Raw genomic sequence first — 12194 nt, forward strand, 5'->3', positions numbered from 1 at the left:
TTGTGGTTGTATTCTGGTAGTGATTAGAACCAGTAGAAAGTGGTCTGGTCTAGTTGACCCATGGTTATATTCTGGTAGTGATTAGAACCAGTAGAAAGTGGTCTGTCTAGTTGACCGTCCCTATCTGGTAGTGATTAGAACCAGTAGAAAGTGGTCTGGTCTAGTTGACCGTGCATGGTTGTATTCTGGTAGTGATTAATACCAGTAGCATGTTGTCTGGTCTAGTTGACTGCATTGTTGTATTCTGGTAGTGATTAATACCAGTAGAAAGTGGTCTGGTCTAGTTGACCGTGCATGGTTGTGGTTGTATTCTGGTTGTAATAATATAGAAGTATCCTGTCTCCCTACAGAACACCAGGCAGCCATCTTGGGGCTGAAGAGACATCAGAGGGAAGAAGTCCGCCAACTTCAGGTCAGTCATCCTAGTCCACCTAGTCTCCCTATCCTCCCTATCCTCCCTATCCTCCCTATCCTCCCTATCCTCCCTAGTCTCCCTAGTCTCCCTATCCTCCCTATCTCCCTAGTCTCCCTAGTCTCCCTATCCTCCCTAGTCTCCCTATCCTCCCTAGTCTCCCTAGTCTCCCTAGTCTCCCTAGTCTCCCTAGTCTCCCTAGTCTCCCTAGTCTCCCTAGTCTCCCTAGTCTCCCTAGTCTCCCTAGTCTCCCTATCTCCCTAGTCTCCCTATCCTCCCTATCCTCCCTATCCTCCCTATCCTCCCTATCCTCCCTATCCTCCCTATCCTCCCTATCCTCCCTATCCTCCCTATCCTCCCTATCCTCCCTATCCTCCCTATCCTCCCTATCCTCCCTATCCTCCCTATCTCCCTAGTCTCCCTAGTCTCCCTAGGCTCCCTAGGCCTCCCTATCCTCCCTATCCTCCCTATCCTCCCTATCCTCCCTATCCTCCCTATCCTCCCTATCCTCCCTAGTCTCCCTATCCTCCCTAGTCTCCCTATCCTCCCTAGTCTCCCTATTCTCAGACTAGGTTTGCAAAGTACCCGGTAAGATTTCCTAAATCAGTAGGGAATCATCCAACCCTACATGAGAGGTCCCTATCTATAGGACTGTACAGTCTTTCCCCTTTGGAGAGAATAGCATCATGAATAGCCCTCCTCCTCCTTCACCTGATTAACCACAAGGGGGCAGCATCCAACCCTACATGAGAGGTTATCTATAGGACTGTACAGTCTTTCCCTTTGGAGAGAATAGCATCATGAATAGCCCTGGCCTCCTTCACCTGATTAACCAAAAGGGGAAGCATCCAACCCTACATGAGAGGTTATCTATAGGACTGTACAGTCTTTCCCTTTGGAGAGAATAGCATCATGAATAGCCCTGGCCTCCTTCACCTGATTAACCACAAGGGGGCAGCATCCAACCCTACATGAGAGGTTATCTATAGGACTGTACAGGCTTTCCCTTTGGAGAGAATAGCATCATGAATAGCCCTGGCCTCCTTCACCTGATTAACCACAAGGGGGCAGCATCCACTAAGAGTTGTACTAGTTTAGTGGAATACTCTTAATAGCAGTTGTAAGTGAGGGTCTTGGTGTGTGTGGACCAGTATCTGGCAGACTCTGACCTCTCCCATGTGTATCTCTTATCTGTGTCTCCTGGAGATGCTTCTTGTTGTTGAAGTATTGTCCTTCTGAAAGCTGCCATCTTGTCCCATATGAAGTCATTTAGCTCCTCTACAAGAAGCCCTGCCTCTAACAAGAATACGTTGAATATAACATTGTCCTCCTTCTGGTTATAAAACAGTTAACATATTGCAGGTTTATATGAACACTGTTTTCCTCTTGCTCTCTGCCCCCCCTTACTCTCTGCCCCCCTCCCCCTCTCTTGCTCTCTGCCCCCCTTACTCTCTGCCCCCCCTCTCTTACTCTCTGCCCCCTCCCCCTCTCTTGCTCTCTGCCCCCCTTACTCTCTGCCCCCCCCTCTCTTCTCTGCTGCCCCCCTCTCTTACTCTCTGCCCCCCCCCTCTCTTACTCTCTGCCCCCCCCCCTCTCTTACTCTCTGCCCCCCCCTCTTACTCTCTGGCCCCCCCTCTCTGTCTCTCCAGGAGGAGTCAGTGCTGAAAACAGTGAAGCTGAAAGAGGAGCACGTCAATGTGATCCAGCAGTTAGAACAGACCATTGAGGACCTGCGGACTAAGATAGCTGAGCTGGAGGAACAGCACCCCCTGCTGGACATAGATATTATTAGCATTAAGGAGCCGGAGGCTGGTGTGGAGGGGGATCTGTACCGGGAGGTCTGTCATGTAGACCTACAGACTGAGGAGAGGATGGTGAAGGAGGTCTGTCATGTAGACCTACAGACTGAAGAGAGGATAGTGAAGGAGGTCTGTCATGTAGATCTACAGACTGAAGAGAGGATGGTGAAGGAGGTCTGTCATGTAGACCTACAGACTGAGGAGAGGATGGTGAAGGAGGTCTGCCATGTAGACCAACAGACTGACTGTCTCCTGAGTTGTCTGGAGGCCAAGTCTGTCCAGACGTCACCTATGGAGGAAAGCTATAAGTTTAAAGTGCCTTTACCGGACCAGATGCCACCCTTGTTTGTGAACAAGGCTGGAGGAGAGTCCTCTTCGTCTTCCTCCTGTCCCCTGAAACTCCCCCCAGAACTGGCCCTGTCCCTACCCATACCCTTCTCCCCCAAGGTCGCACCAGCATTTGTCTGTACGTGCCAACAGCAGCCGAGTGGCATTAAACCCCCACCCCCACCTCCTTTACCTGGTCACTCCATGGCTCCTCCTCCACCACCACCTCTACCAGGGGGTGCAATGCCTCCACCACCTCCTCCACCTCTACCAGGGGGTGCAATGCCTCCACCACCTCCTCCACCTCCTCTACCAGGGGGTGCAATGCCTCCACCACCTCCTCCACCTCCTCTACCAGGGGGTGCAATGCCTCCACCACCTCCTCCACCTCCTCTACCAGGGGGTGCAATGCCTCCACCACCTCCACCAGGGGGTGCAATGCTCCTCCCACCTCCTCTACCAGGGGGTGCAATGCCTCCACCTCCTCTACCAGGGGGTGCCTCCACCTCCTCCACCTCCTCTACCAGGGGGTGCGATGCCCCCACCACCCCCTCCTCTCCCTGGCATGGGGATGGCACCTCCACCCCCTCCCTTACCTGGGATGATAGGGATGGGCCCTCCCCCACCCCCTCCACCATTACCTGGGATGGGAGGACCTCCTCCTCCTCCTCCTCCTCCTCCTGGCTGTGGCCCTCCTCCACCATGTGCCCTAGGCTCCCTGGTCCCTCCGTTGCCCATGGGACTGTATGCTCTAGGCATGGCCCAGGAGAAACCCCCCCGGAAAGGAGTGGTGGAGCCCCCCAGACCCATGAAACCTCTCTACTGGACCAGGATACAGCTCAACTCAGCTCAACACAAAAAGTAATCAATCAATTAAATGTATTTAACAAGACATTTGTTTTATTTCAGCAGTTGTTTCTAAAGCTTTATGCTAAAAAGCTATCATATGATGACAGCTATGCTAGTTACATAAACATCTGGACCTGTATTGACAAAGGCTTTAGAGAACGAGTGGTGATCTAGGATCAGGTCATAGTCTCAGTAGGAGTGGTGATCTAGGATCAGGTCATAGTCTTAGTAGGAGTGGTGATCTAGGATCAGGTCATAAAGAGTCTCGGTAGTCTCTAGGATCAGGTCAGTCTCGGTAGGAGTCTAGGATCAGGTCATAAAGAGTCTCAGTAGGATCTAGGATCAGGTCATAAAGAGTCTCAGTAGGATCAGGTCAGGTCATAAGAGTCTTAGTCCCACTTCATTATGATTAAAGATGGAAAACTGTTAGGGATGGCTAACTGCTACTGTTAGGGATAACTGGCTAGCTGCTACTGTTAGGGCTAACTGGCTAGCTGCTACTGTTAGGGCTAACTGGCTAGCTGCTACTGTTAGGGCTAACTGGCTAGCTGCTACTGTTAGGGCTAACTGGCTAGCTGCTACTGTTAGGGCTAACTGGCTAGCTGCTACTGTTAGGGCTAACTGGCTAGCTGCTACTGTTAGGGCTAACTGGCTAGCTGCTACTGTTAGGGATAACTGGCTAGCTGCTACTGTTAGGGCTAACTGGCTAGCTGCTACTGTTAGGGCTAACTGGCTAGCTGCTACTGTTGATAGGGCTAACTGGCTAGCTGCTACTGTTAGGGCTAACTGGCTAGCTGCTACTGTTAGGGGCTAACTGGCTAGCTGCTACTGTTGATAGGGCTAACTGGCTAGCTGCTACTGTTAGGGATAACTGGCTAGCTGACTGTTAGGGCTGTTAGGGCTAACTGGCTAGCTGCTACTGTTGATGGCTACTGGGGGCTAGCTGCTACTGTTGGCTATGTTAACTGGCTAACTGCTGATGTTAGGGCTAACTGGCTAGCTGCTACTGTTAGATGGGGCTAGCTGCTACTGTTGATGGGCTAGCTGCTACTGTTGATGGGGCTAGCTGGCTAGCTGCTACTGTTGATGGGGCTAGCTGGCTAACTGCTACTGTTGATGGGGCTAGCTGCTACTGTTGATGGGGCTAGCTGCTACTGTTGATGGGGCTAGCTGGCTACTGTTGATGGGGCTAGCTGGCTACTGTTGATGGGGCTAGCTGGCTGGCTACTGTTGATGGGGCTAGCTGGCTGGCTACTACTGTTAGCCAGCCACTACTGTTAGCCAGCCAGATAGCCATGAAGAATAGAGCTTTGTAGGTCTAGCTACCCACAAATAATCTGGAACATTTCTGGGATCTTTGAGTAAAGATCCAACAGTCACAACCTCACTAACTCTTCCCTCATCCTAGAGAGGTGAGCACGTCGCTGGTCTGGGACAAGATACAGGAGCCTGATGTGAACTTTGAGGAGTTCGTAGAGCTGTTCTCCAAGACTGCTGTGAAGGAGAAGAAGAAACCCCTGTCAGATACCATCACCAAGTCTAAAGCCAAACAGGTGAGATCAGATACCCTCCCCTATTTACCCCTGTCAGGTCCCAGTGCCCCCTGTCCTATCCTCCTGTCCTGTTCCAGTGCCGCCTGTCCTATCATCCAGTCCTATCCTCCTGTCTAATTGTCCAATCACCCTCATGTTTATGTAGTTCTCCTACATTTCATCCTTCCGGCTGTTCTGTTGTTCTCCTTCAGTTGAACTGTCTGGGTTCTGGGGGTTTCTACTGAACTGGGAATATTCTGGGTTCTGGGGGTTTCTACTGAACTGGGAATATTCTGGGTTCTGGGGTTTCTACTGAACTGGGAATATTCTGGGTTCTGGGGGTTCTACTGAACTGGGAATGTCTGGGGTGGTTTCTACTGACCTGGGAACTGTCTGGGGGAGGGGTTCTACTGACCTGGGAACTGTCTGGGGGAGGGGTTCTACTGACCTGGGAACTGTCTGGGGGGGGGGTTCTACTGACCTGGGAATATTCTGGGTTCTGGGGTTTCTACTGAACTGGGAATGTCTGGGGTGGTTTCTACTGACCTGGGAACTGTCTGGGGGGAGGGGGTTCTACTGACCTGGGAACTGTCTGGGGGAGGGGGTTCTACTGACCTGGGAACTGTCTGGGGGAGGGGTTCTACTGACCTGGGAACTGTCTGGGGGGGGGGTTCTACTGAACTGGGAATATTCTGGGTTCTGGGGTTTCTACTGACCTGGGAACTGTCTGGGGGGTTCTACTGACCTGGGAACTGTCTGGGGGCTTCTACTGACCTGGGAACTGTCTGGGGGCTTCTACTGACCTGGGAACTGTCTGGGGGAGGGGGTTCTACTGACCTGGGAACTGTCTGGGGGAGGGGTTCTACTGACCTGGGAACTGTCTGGGGGGGGTTCTACTGACCTGGAAACTGTCTGGGGGGGGGGGTTCTACTGACCTGGGAACTGTCTGGGGGGCTCCTACTGACCTGGGAACTGTCTGGGGGGCTTCTACTGACCTGGGAACTGTCTGGGGGGGGGGTTCTAGTGACCTGGGAACTGTCTGGGGGGGGGGTTTCTACTGACCTGGGAACTGTCTGGGGGGGGGGTTCTACTGACCTGGGAACTGTCTGGGGGAGGGGGTTCTACTGACCTGGGAACTGTCTGGGGGAGGGGGTTCTACTGACCTGGGAACTGTCTGGGGGAGGGGGTTCTACTGACCTGGGAACTGTCTGGGGGGGGGGGTTCTACTGAACTGGGAATATTCTGGGTTCTGGGGTTTCTACTGACCTGGGAACTGTCTGGGGGGGGGGTTCTACTGACCTGGGAACTGTCTGGGGGGCTCCTAATGACCTGGGAACTGTCTGGGGGGCTTCTACTGACCTGGGAACTGTCAGGGGGAGGGGGTTCTACTGACCTGGGAACTGTCTGGGGGGCTTCTACTGACCTGGGAACTGTCTGGGGGGGGGGGGGGGGTTCTACTGACCTGGGAAACTGTCTGGGGGGGGGGTTCTACTGACCTGGGAACTGTCTGGGGGGGTTCCTACTGACCTGGGAACTGTCTGGGGGCTTCTACTGACCTGGGAACTGTCTGGGGGGGCTAGTGACCCTGGGAACTGTCTGGGGGGCTCAGTCCTGGGAACTGTCTGGGGGGGGGGCTTCACTGACCTGGGAACTGTCTGGGGGAGGGTTCTACTGACCTGGGAACTGTCTGGGGGTTCTACTGACCTGGGAACTGTCTGGGGGAGGGTGTGACCTGGGAACTGTCTGAGGGGGGTTCAGTGACCTGGGAACTGTCTGGGGATCTAAACCTGGGAACTGTCTGGGGATCAGTTGGGAACTGTCTGGGGGGCTTTACTGACCTGGGAACTGTCTGGGGGATTTCCTGGAAACTTCTGACTGTCCTGGAAACTGTCTGGGGGGTTCTAGACCTGGAAATCATGTGATTAAAGGTCAGTCCTGGCTCAGTTCTCCAGGATCAGTCCTGGCTTACTGACTGTCCTCCTGAGAGAAATCAGTCCTGGCTCGGTCTGAGGATCAGTCCTGGCTCGGTCTGAGGATCAGTCCTGGCTCGGTCTGAGGATCAGTCCTGGCTCGGTCTGAGGATCAGTCCTGGCTCGGTCTGAGGATCAGTCCTGGCTCGGTCTGAGGATCAGTCCTGGCTCGGTCTGAGGATCAGTCCTGGCTCGGTCTGAGGATCAGTCCTGGCTCGGTCTGAGGATCAGTCCTGGCTCGGTCTGAGGATCAGTCCTGGCTCGGTCTGAGGATCAGTCCTGGCTCGGTCTGAGGATCAGTCCTGGCTCGGTCTGAGGATCAGTCCTGGCTCGGTCTGAGGATCAGTCCTGGCTCGGTCTGAGGATCAGTCCTTTTGATCAGGGCCCAATGTAAGGAACAGGGTGCCATTGTGGAGGCAGACCATGTAGCCCAGTCTAACCATCTAAACCATGTTCAGATGATGTGATTTCATCTGAGCTCCGCAGAGCTTGTTGTTTTGACAGGCCGTTCAATCACACTGTGTTTTGACTGGAGTAGGAGAACGAGGATCTGTCATCAATAAAGAACAACGCTACAGCTATAGGGAAGCCCACATGGAGACACACACCGGTCTGTAGCTTATCTGAGCAGTCCTGGCCTGTATAGTGTGGCTCTGAGGTTTCGGTCCCGGCCCGTATAGTCTGAGGGTTCCGGTCCCGGCCCGTATAGGCTGAGGGTCCCGGCCCGTATAGGCTGAGGGTCCCGGCCCGTATAGGCTGAGGGTCCCGGCCCGTATAGGCTGAGGGTCCCGGCCCGTATAGGCTGAGGGTCCCGGCCCGTATAGGCTGAGGGTCCCGGCCCGTATAGGCTGAGGGTCCCGGCCCGTATAGGCTGAGGGTCCCGGCCCCGGCCCGTATAGGCTGAGGGTTCCGGTCCCGGCCCGTATAGGCTGAGGGTCCCGGCCCGTATAGGCTGAGGGGGTCCCGGCCCGTATAGGCTGAGGGTCCCGGCCCGTATAGGCTGAGGGTCCCGGCCCGTATAGGCTGAGGGTTCCGGTCCCGGCCCGTATAGGCTGAGGGTTCCGGTCCCGGCCCGTATAGGCTGAGGGTTCCGGTCCCGCCCGTATAGGCTGAGGGTTCCGGTCCCAGTTATTAAATATTGCTATTTAAAATACTATTTTCCTGAGCCAATCTTTTTTTATGTCTTTTAATGATGGAACGGCGTCACTTTTCTCCTAAAGTTGTCTTGTGGTTGGACCTAAATCTGGAGGCTATTTGAATTACCAAATAAAGTGTTTAGGGAATTTTAATGTTGTTTCAGCGATTTGACCTGAAATACTCTGGTAAAGAATCTTTAACTTTGAAGTCGTCTCAGTCCCATAGAGAATGATTGCAGTTCACGGTCCGTGTTTTAAAACGTTTCCTTAGATGCTGATTGGACTAAATGCTATCCTTTATCCCCTGCTAGCTGCCGGAGGTTACCGAGGAAACCATTTCATTTTAATTAACATTGTTTTCTTTCGTTTTTAATTCCGGTCGTTGTGCCAGCTATAGGAAGTGTTTCCGTTGGGATTTTATCAAATTGTTTTGCAGTTTTAGTCAGATTTGAAGACCTGTTTTAAGGAACCTGATTTTACGTTAAGAGGAAAAAGGCTGAGGATTAAATGAGGGCTACATGTTAATGTGATATGTGTGAAATGCCTGTGCTGATGAGGATTAAATGAGGGCTACATGTTAATGTGATATGTGTGAAATGCCTGTGCTGATGAGGATTCAATGAGGGCTACATGTTAATGTGATATGTGTGAAATGCCTGTGCTGATGAGGATTCAATGAGGGCTACATGTTAATGTGATATGTGTGAAATGCCTGTGCTGATGAGGATTAAATGAGGGCTACATGTTAATGTGATATGTGTGAAATGCCTGTGCTGATGAGGATTCAATGAGGGCTACATGTTAATGTGATATGTGTGAAATGCCTGTGCTGATGAGGATTCAATGAGGGCTACATGTTAATGTGATATGTGTGAAATGCCTGTGCTGATGAGGATTCAATGAGGGCTACATGTTAATGTGATATGTGTGAAATGCCTGTGCTGATGAGGATTAAATGAGGGCTACATGTTAATGTGATATGTGTGAAATGCCTGTGCTGATTTCATAGGCCAGTTGGCTCAGAGAACACACAGACTGTTTTATATGTAATGCCACTACGATTTGGTTTTATTGAAAAGCCTGATAATATTTACTTTAAATGAATTGAATAAATATGCTGTTATTTATTTTAGGGACATATCATGGTAAAAGTTTTAAGAGAATTTTAGTCAATCCATTCATTTTGTTTTCAGGGGTTTCATTCACCAAACCCCCCTTATCAAAGTAGGTATAGTTACATACACTGGTAACAATATGGTTTTACCTCATCAATGATCTGAGATGAAGCCCCCCCCCCTATCAAAGTAGGTATAGTTACATACACTGGTAACAATATGGTTTCACCTCATCAATGATCTGAGATGAAGCCCCCCTTATCAAAGTAGGTATAGTTACATACACTGGTAACAATATGGTTTTACCTCATCAATGATCTGAGATGAAGCCCCCCTTATCAAAGTAGGTATAGTTACATACACTGTGGTAACAATATGGTTTTACCTCATCAATGATCTGAGATGAAGCCCCCCTTATCAAAGTAGGTATAGATACATACACTGGTAACAATATGGTTTTACCTCATCAATGATCTGAGATGAAGCCCCCCTTATCAAAGTAGGTATAGTTACATACACTGGTAACAATATGGTTTTACCTCCTCAATGATCTGAGATGAAGCCCCCCTTATCAAAGTAGGTATAGTTACATACACTGTGGTAACAATATGGTTTTACCTCATCAATGATCTGAGATTAAGCCCCCCTTATCAAAGTAGGTATAGTTACATACACTGGTAACAATATGGTTTTACCTCATCAATGATCTGAGATGAAGCCCCCCTTATCAAAGTAGGTATAGTTACATACACTGTGGTAACTATGGTTTCACCTCATCAATGATCTGAGATGAAGCCCCTTTGTTTCCTCTTTCCATTGGTCTAACCCCAGTCTGATGTCATCACTGATGATGTCAGCACCTCTCTGGCTCCTAACTGGCTGTGTGGAATTTAAAGAGACAGTCACTTCTGTTTACCGTGTGTCGCCCAATTCACATTTGACCGACTGTAATGGTCACAGACGTCAGACCAGGTGCCATTTTCTTTCTCCTTTTAAGCATCGGAGTAAGGGCTGTTCTAGGATCAGGTTCTCCCCTGACCAAGTACACACCGGGTGGTAGAGCGAGAGAAGGTGACGTACACACGGGTCATGTGTTGACTCTCTGAAGGGGAATGTTTATGTCCGAACGTAATCGACTACTGTTAGATGGAGAATGTTTCCCAGCCACTGACGCAGGATACCAGGCAGACCGACGTGGCGCTGAATCGCAGTGGAAAACTGTCCATTGTCTTGAGTTTCTGATCAAAATCAGACAACACAAGCTAAAAACAATGTTTTAAACGTTCTTGGTCTTCGGGGGAAACACAGTAAACACACACTGTTCCAGTCTCTACACAGTAAACACACACTGTTCCAGTCTCTACACAGTAAACACACACTGTTCCAGTCTCTACACCGTAAACACACACTGTTCCAGTCTCTACACCGTAAACACACACTGTTCCAGTCTCTACACCGTAAACACACACTGTTCCAGTCTCTACACAGTGAACACACACTGTTCCAGTCTCTACACAGTAAACACACACTGTTCCAGTCTCTACACAGTAAACACACACTGTTCCAGTCTCTACACAGTAAACACACACTGTTCCAGTCTCTACACCGTAAACACACACTGTTCCAGTCTCTACACCGTAAACACACGCTGTTCCAGTCTCTACACAGTAAACACACGCTGTTCCAGTCTCTAGACAGTAAACACACGCTGTTCCAGTCTCTACACAGTAAACACACACTGTTCCAGTCTCTACACCGTAAACACACACTGTTCCAGTCTCTACACCGTAAACACACACTGTTCCAGTCTCTACACCGTAAACACACACTGTTCCAGTCTCTACACCGTAAACACACACTGTTCCAGTCTCTACACCGTAAACACACACTGTTCCAGTCTCTACACCGTAAACACACACTGTTCCAGTCTCTACACCGTAAACACACACTGTTCCAGTCTCTACACCGTAAACACACACTGTTCCAGTCTCTACACCGTAAACACACACTGTTCCAGTCTCTACACCGTAAACACACACTGTTCCAGTCTCTACACCGTAAACACACACTGTTCCAGTCTCTACACCGTAAACACACACTGTTCCAGTCTCTACACAGTAAACACACACTGTTCCAGTCTCTACACCGTAAACACACACTGTTCCAGTCTCTACACCGTAAACACACACTGTTCCAGTCTCTACACCGTAAACACACACTGTTCCAGTCTCTACACAGTAAACACACACTGTTCCAGTCTCTACACAGTAAACACACACTGTTCCAGTCTCTACACAGTAAACACACTGTTCCAGTCTCTACACAGTAAACACACGCTGTTCCAGTCTCTACACAGTAAACACACGCTGTTCCAGTCTCTACACAGTAAACACACGCTGTTCCAGTCTCTACACCGTAAACACACACTGTTCCAGTCTCTACACCGTAAACACACACTGTTCCAGTCTCTACACCGTAAACACACACTGTTCCAGTCTCTACACAGTAAACACACACTGTTCCAGTCTCTACACAGTAAACACACACTGTTCCAGTCTCTACACAGTAAACACACACTGTTCCAGTCTCTACACAGTAAACACACACTGTTCCAGTCTCTACACAGTAAACACACACTGTTCCAGTCTCTACACAGTAAACACACACTGTTCCAGTCTCTACACAGTAAACACACACTGTTCCAGTCTCTACACAGTAAACACACACTGTTCCAGTCTCTACACAGTAAACACACACTGTTCCAGTCTCTACACAGTAAACACACACTGTTCCAGTCTCTACACAGTAAACACACAGGTCACTGTGGGTTCCTCTCTCCCTCTCCTAGTAGACCTCCTAGTAGACCTGGCCTGTGTGAGGTCACTGTGGGTTCCCCTTTCTCTCTCCTAGTAGACCTGGCCTGTGTGAGGTCACTGTGGGTTCCCCTCTCTCTCTCTCCTAGTAGACCTGGCCTGTGTGAGGTCACTGTGGGTTCCCCTCTCTCTCTCTCTCCTAGTAGACCTGGCCTGTGAGGTCACTGTGGGTTCCTCTCTC

The 12194-nt window shown here is 50.3% G+C and overlaps 1 pseudogene; it reads left to right on the plus strand.

Moving 5' to 3' along the window:
• The first annotated feature begins 1618 nt into the window (after positions 1 to 1618).
• LOC124025727 overlaps positions 1619 to 12194 on the plus strand; it is a 62708-nt pseudogene continuing 52132 nt past the window's right edge.

Source organism: Oncorhynchus gorbuscha, unplaced genomic scaffold (genome assembly GCF_021184085.1).
Source record: "Oncorhynchus gorbuscha isolate QuinsamMale2020 ecotype Even-year unplaced genomic scaffold, OgorEven_v1.0 Un_scaffold_2391, whole genome shotgun sequence".
Lineage (NCBI taxonomy): Eukaryota > Metazoa > Chordata > Actinopteri > Salmoniformes > Salmonidae > Oncorhynchus > Oncorhynchus gorbuscha.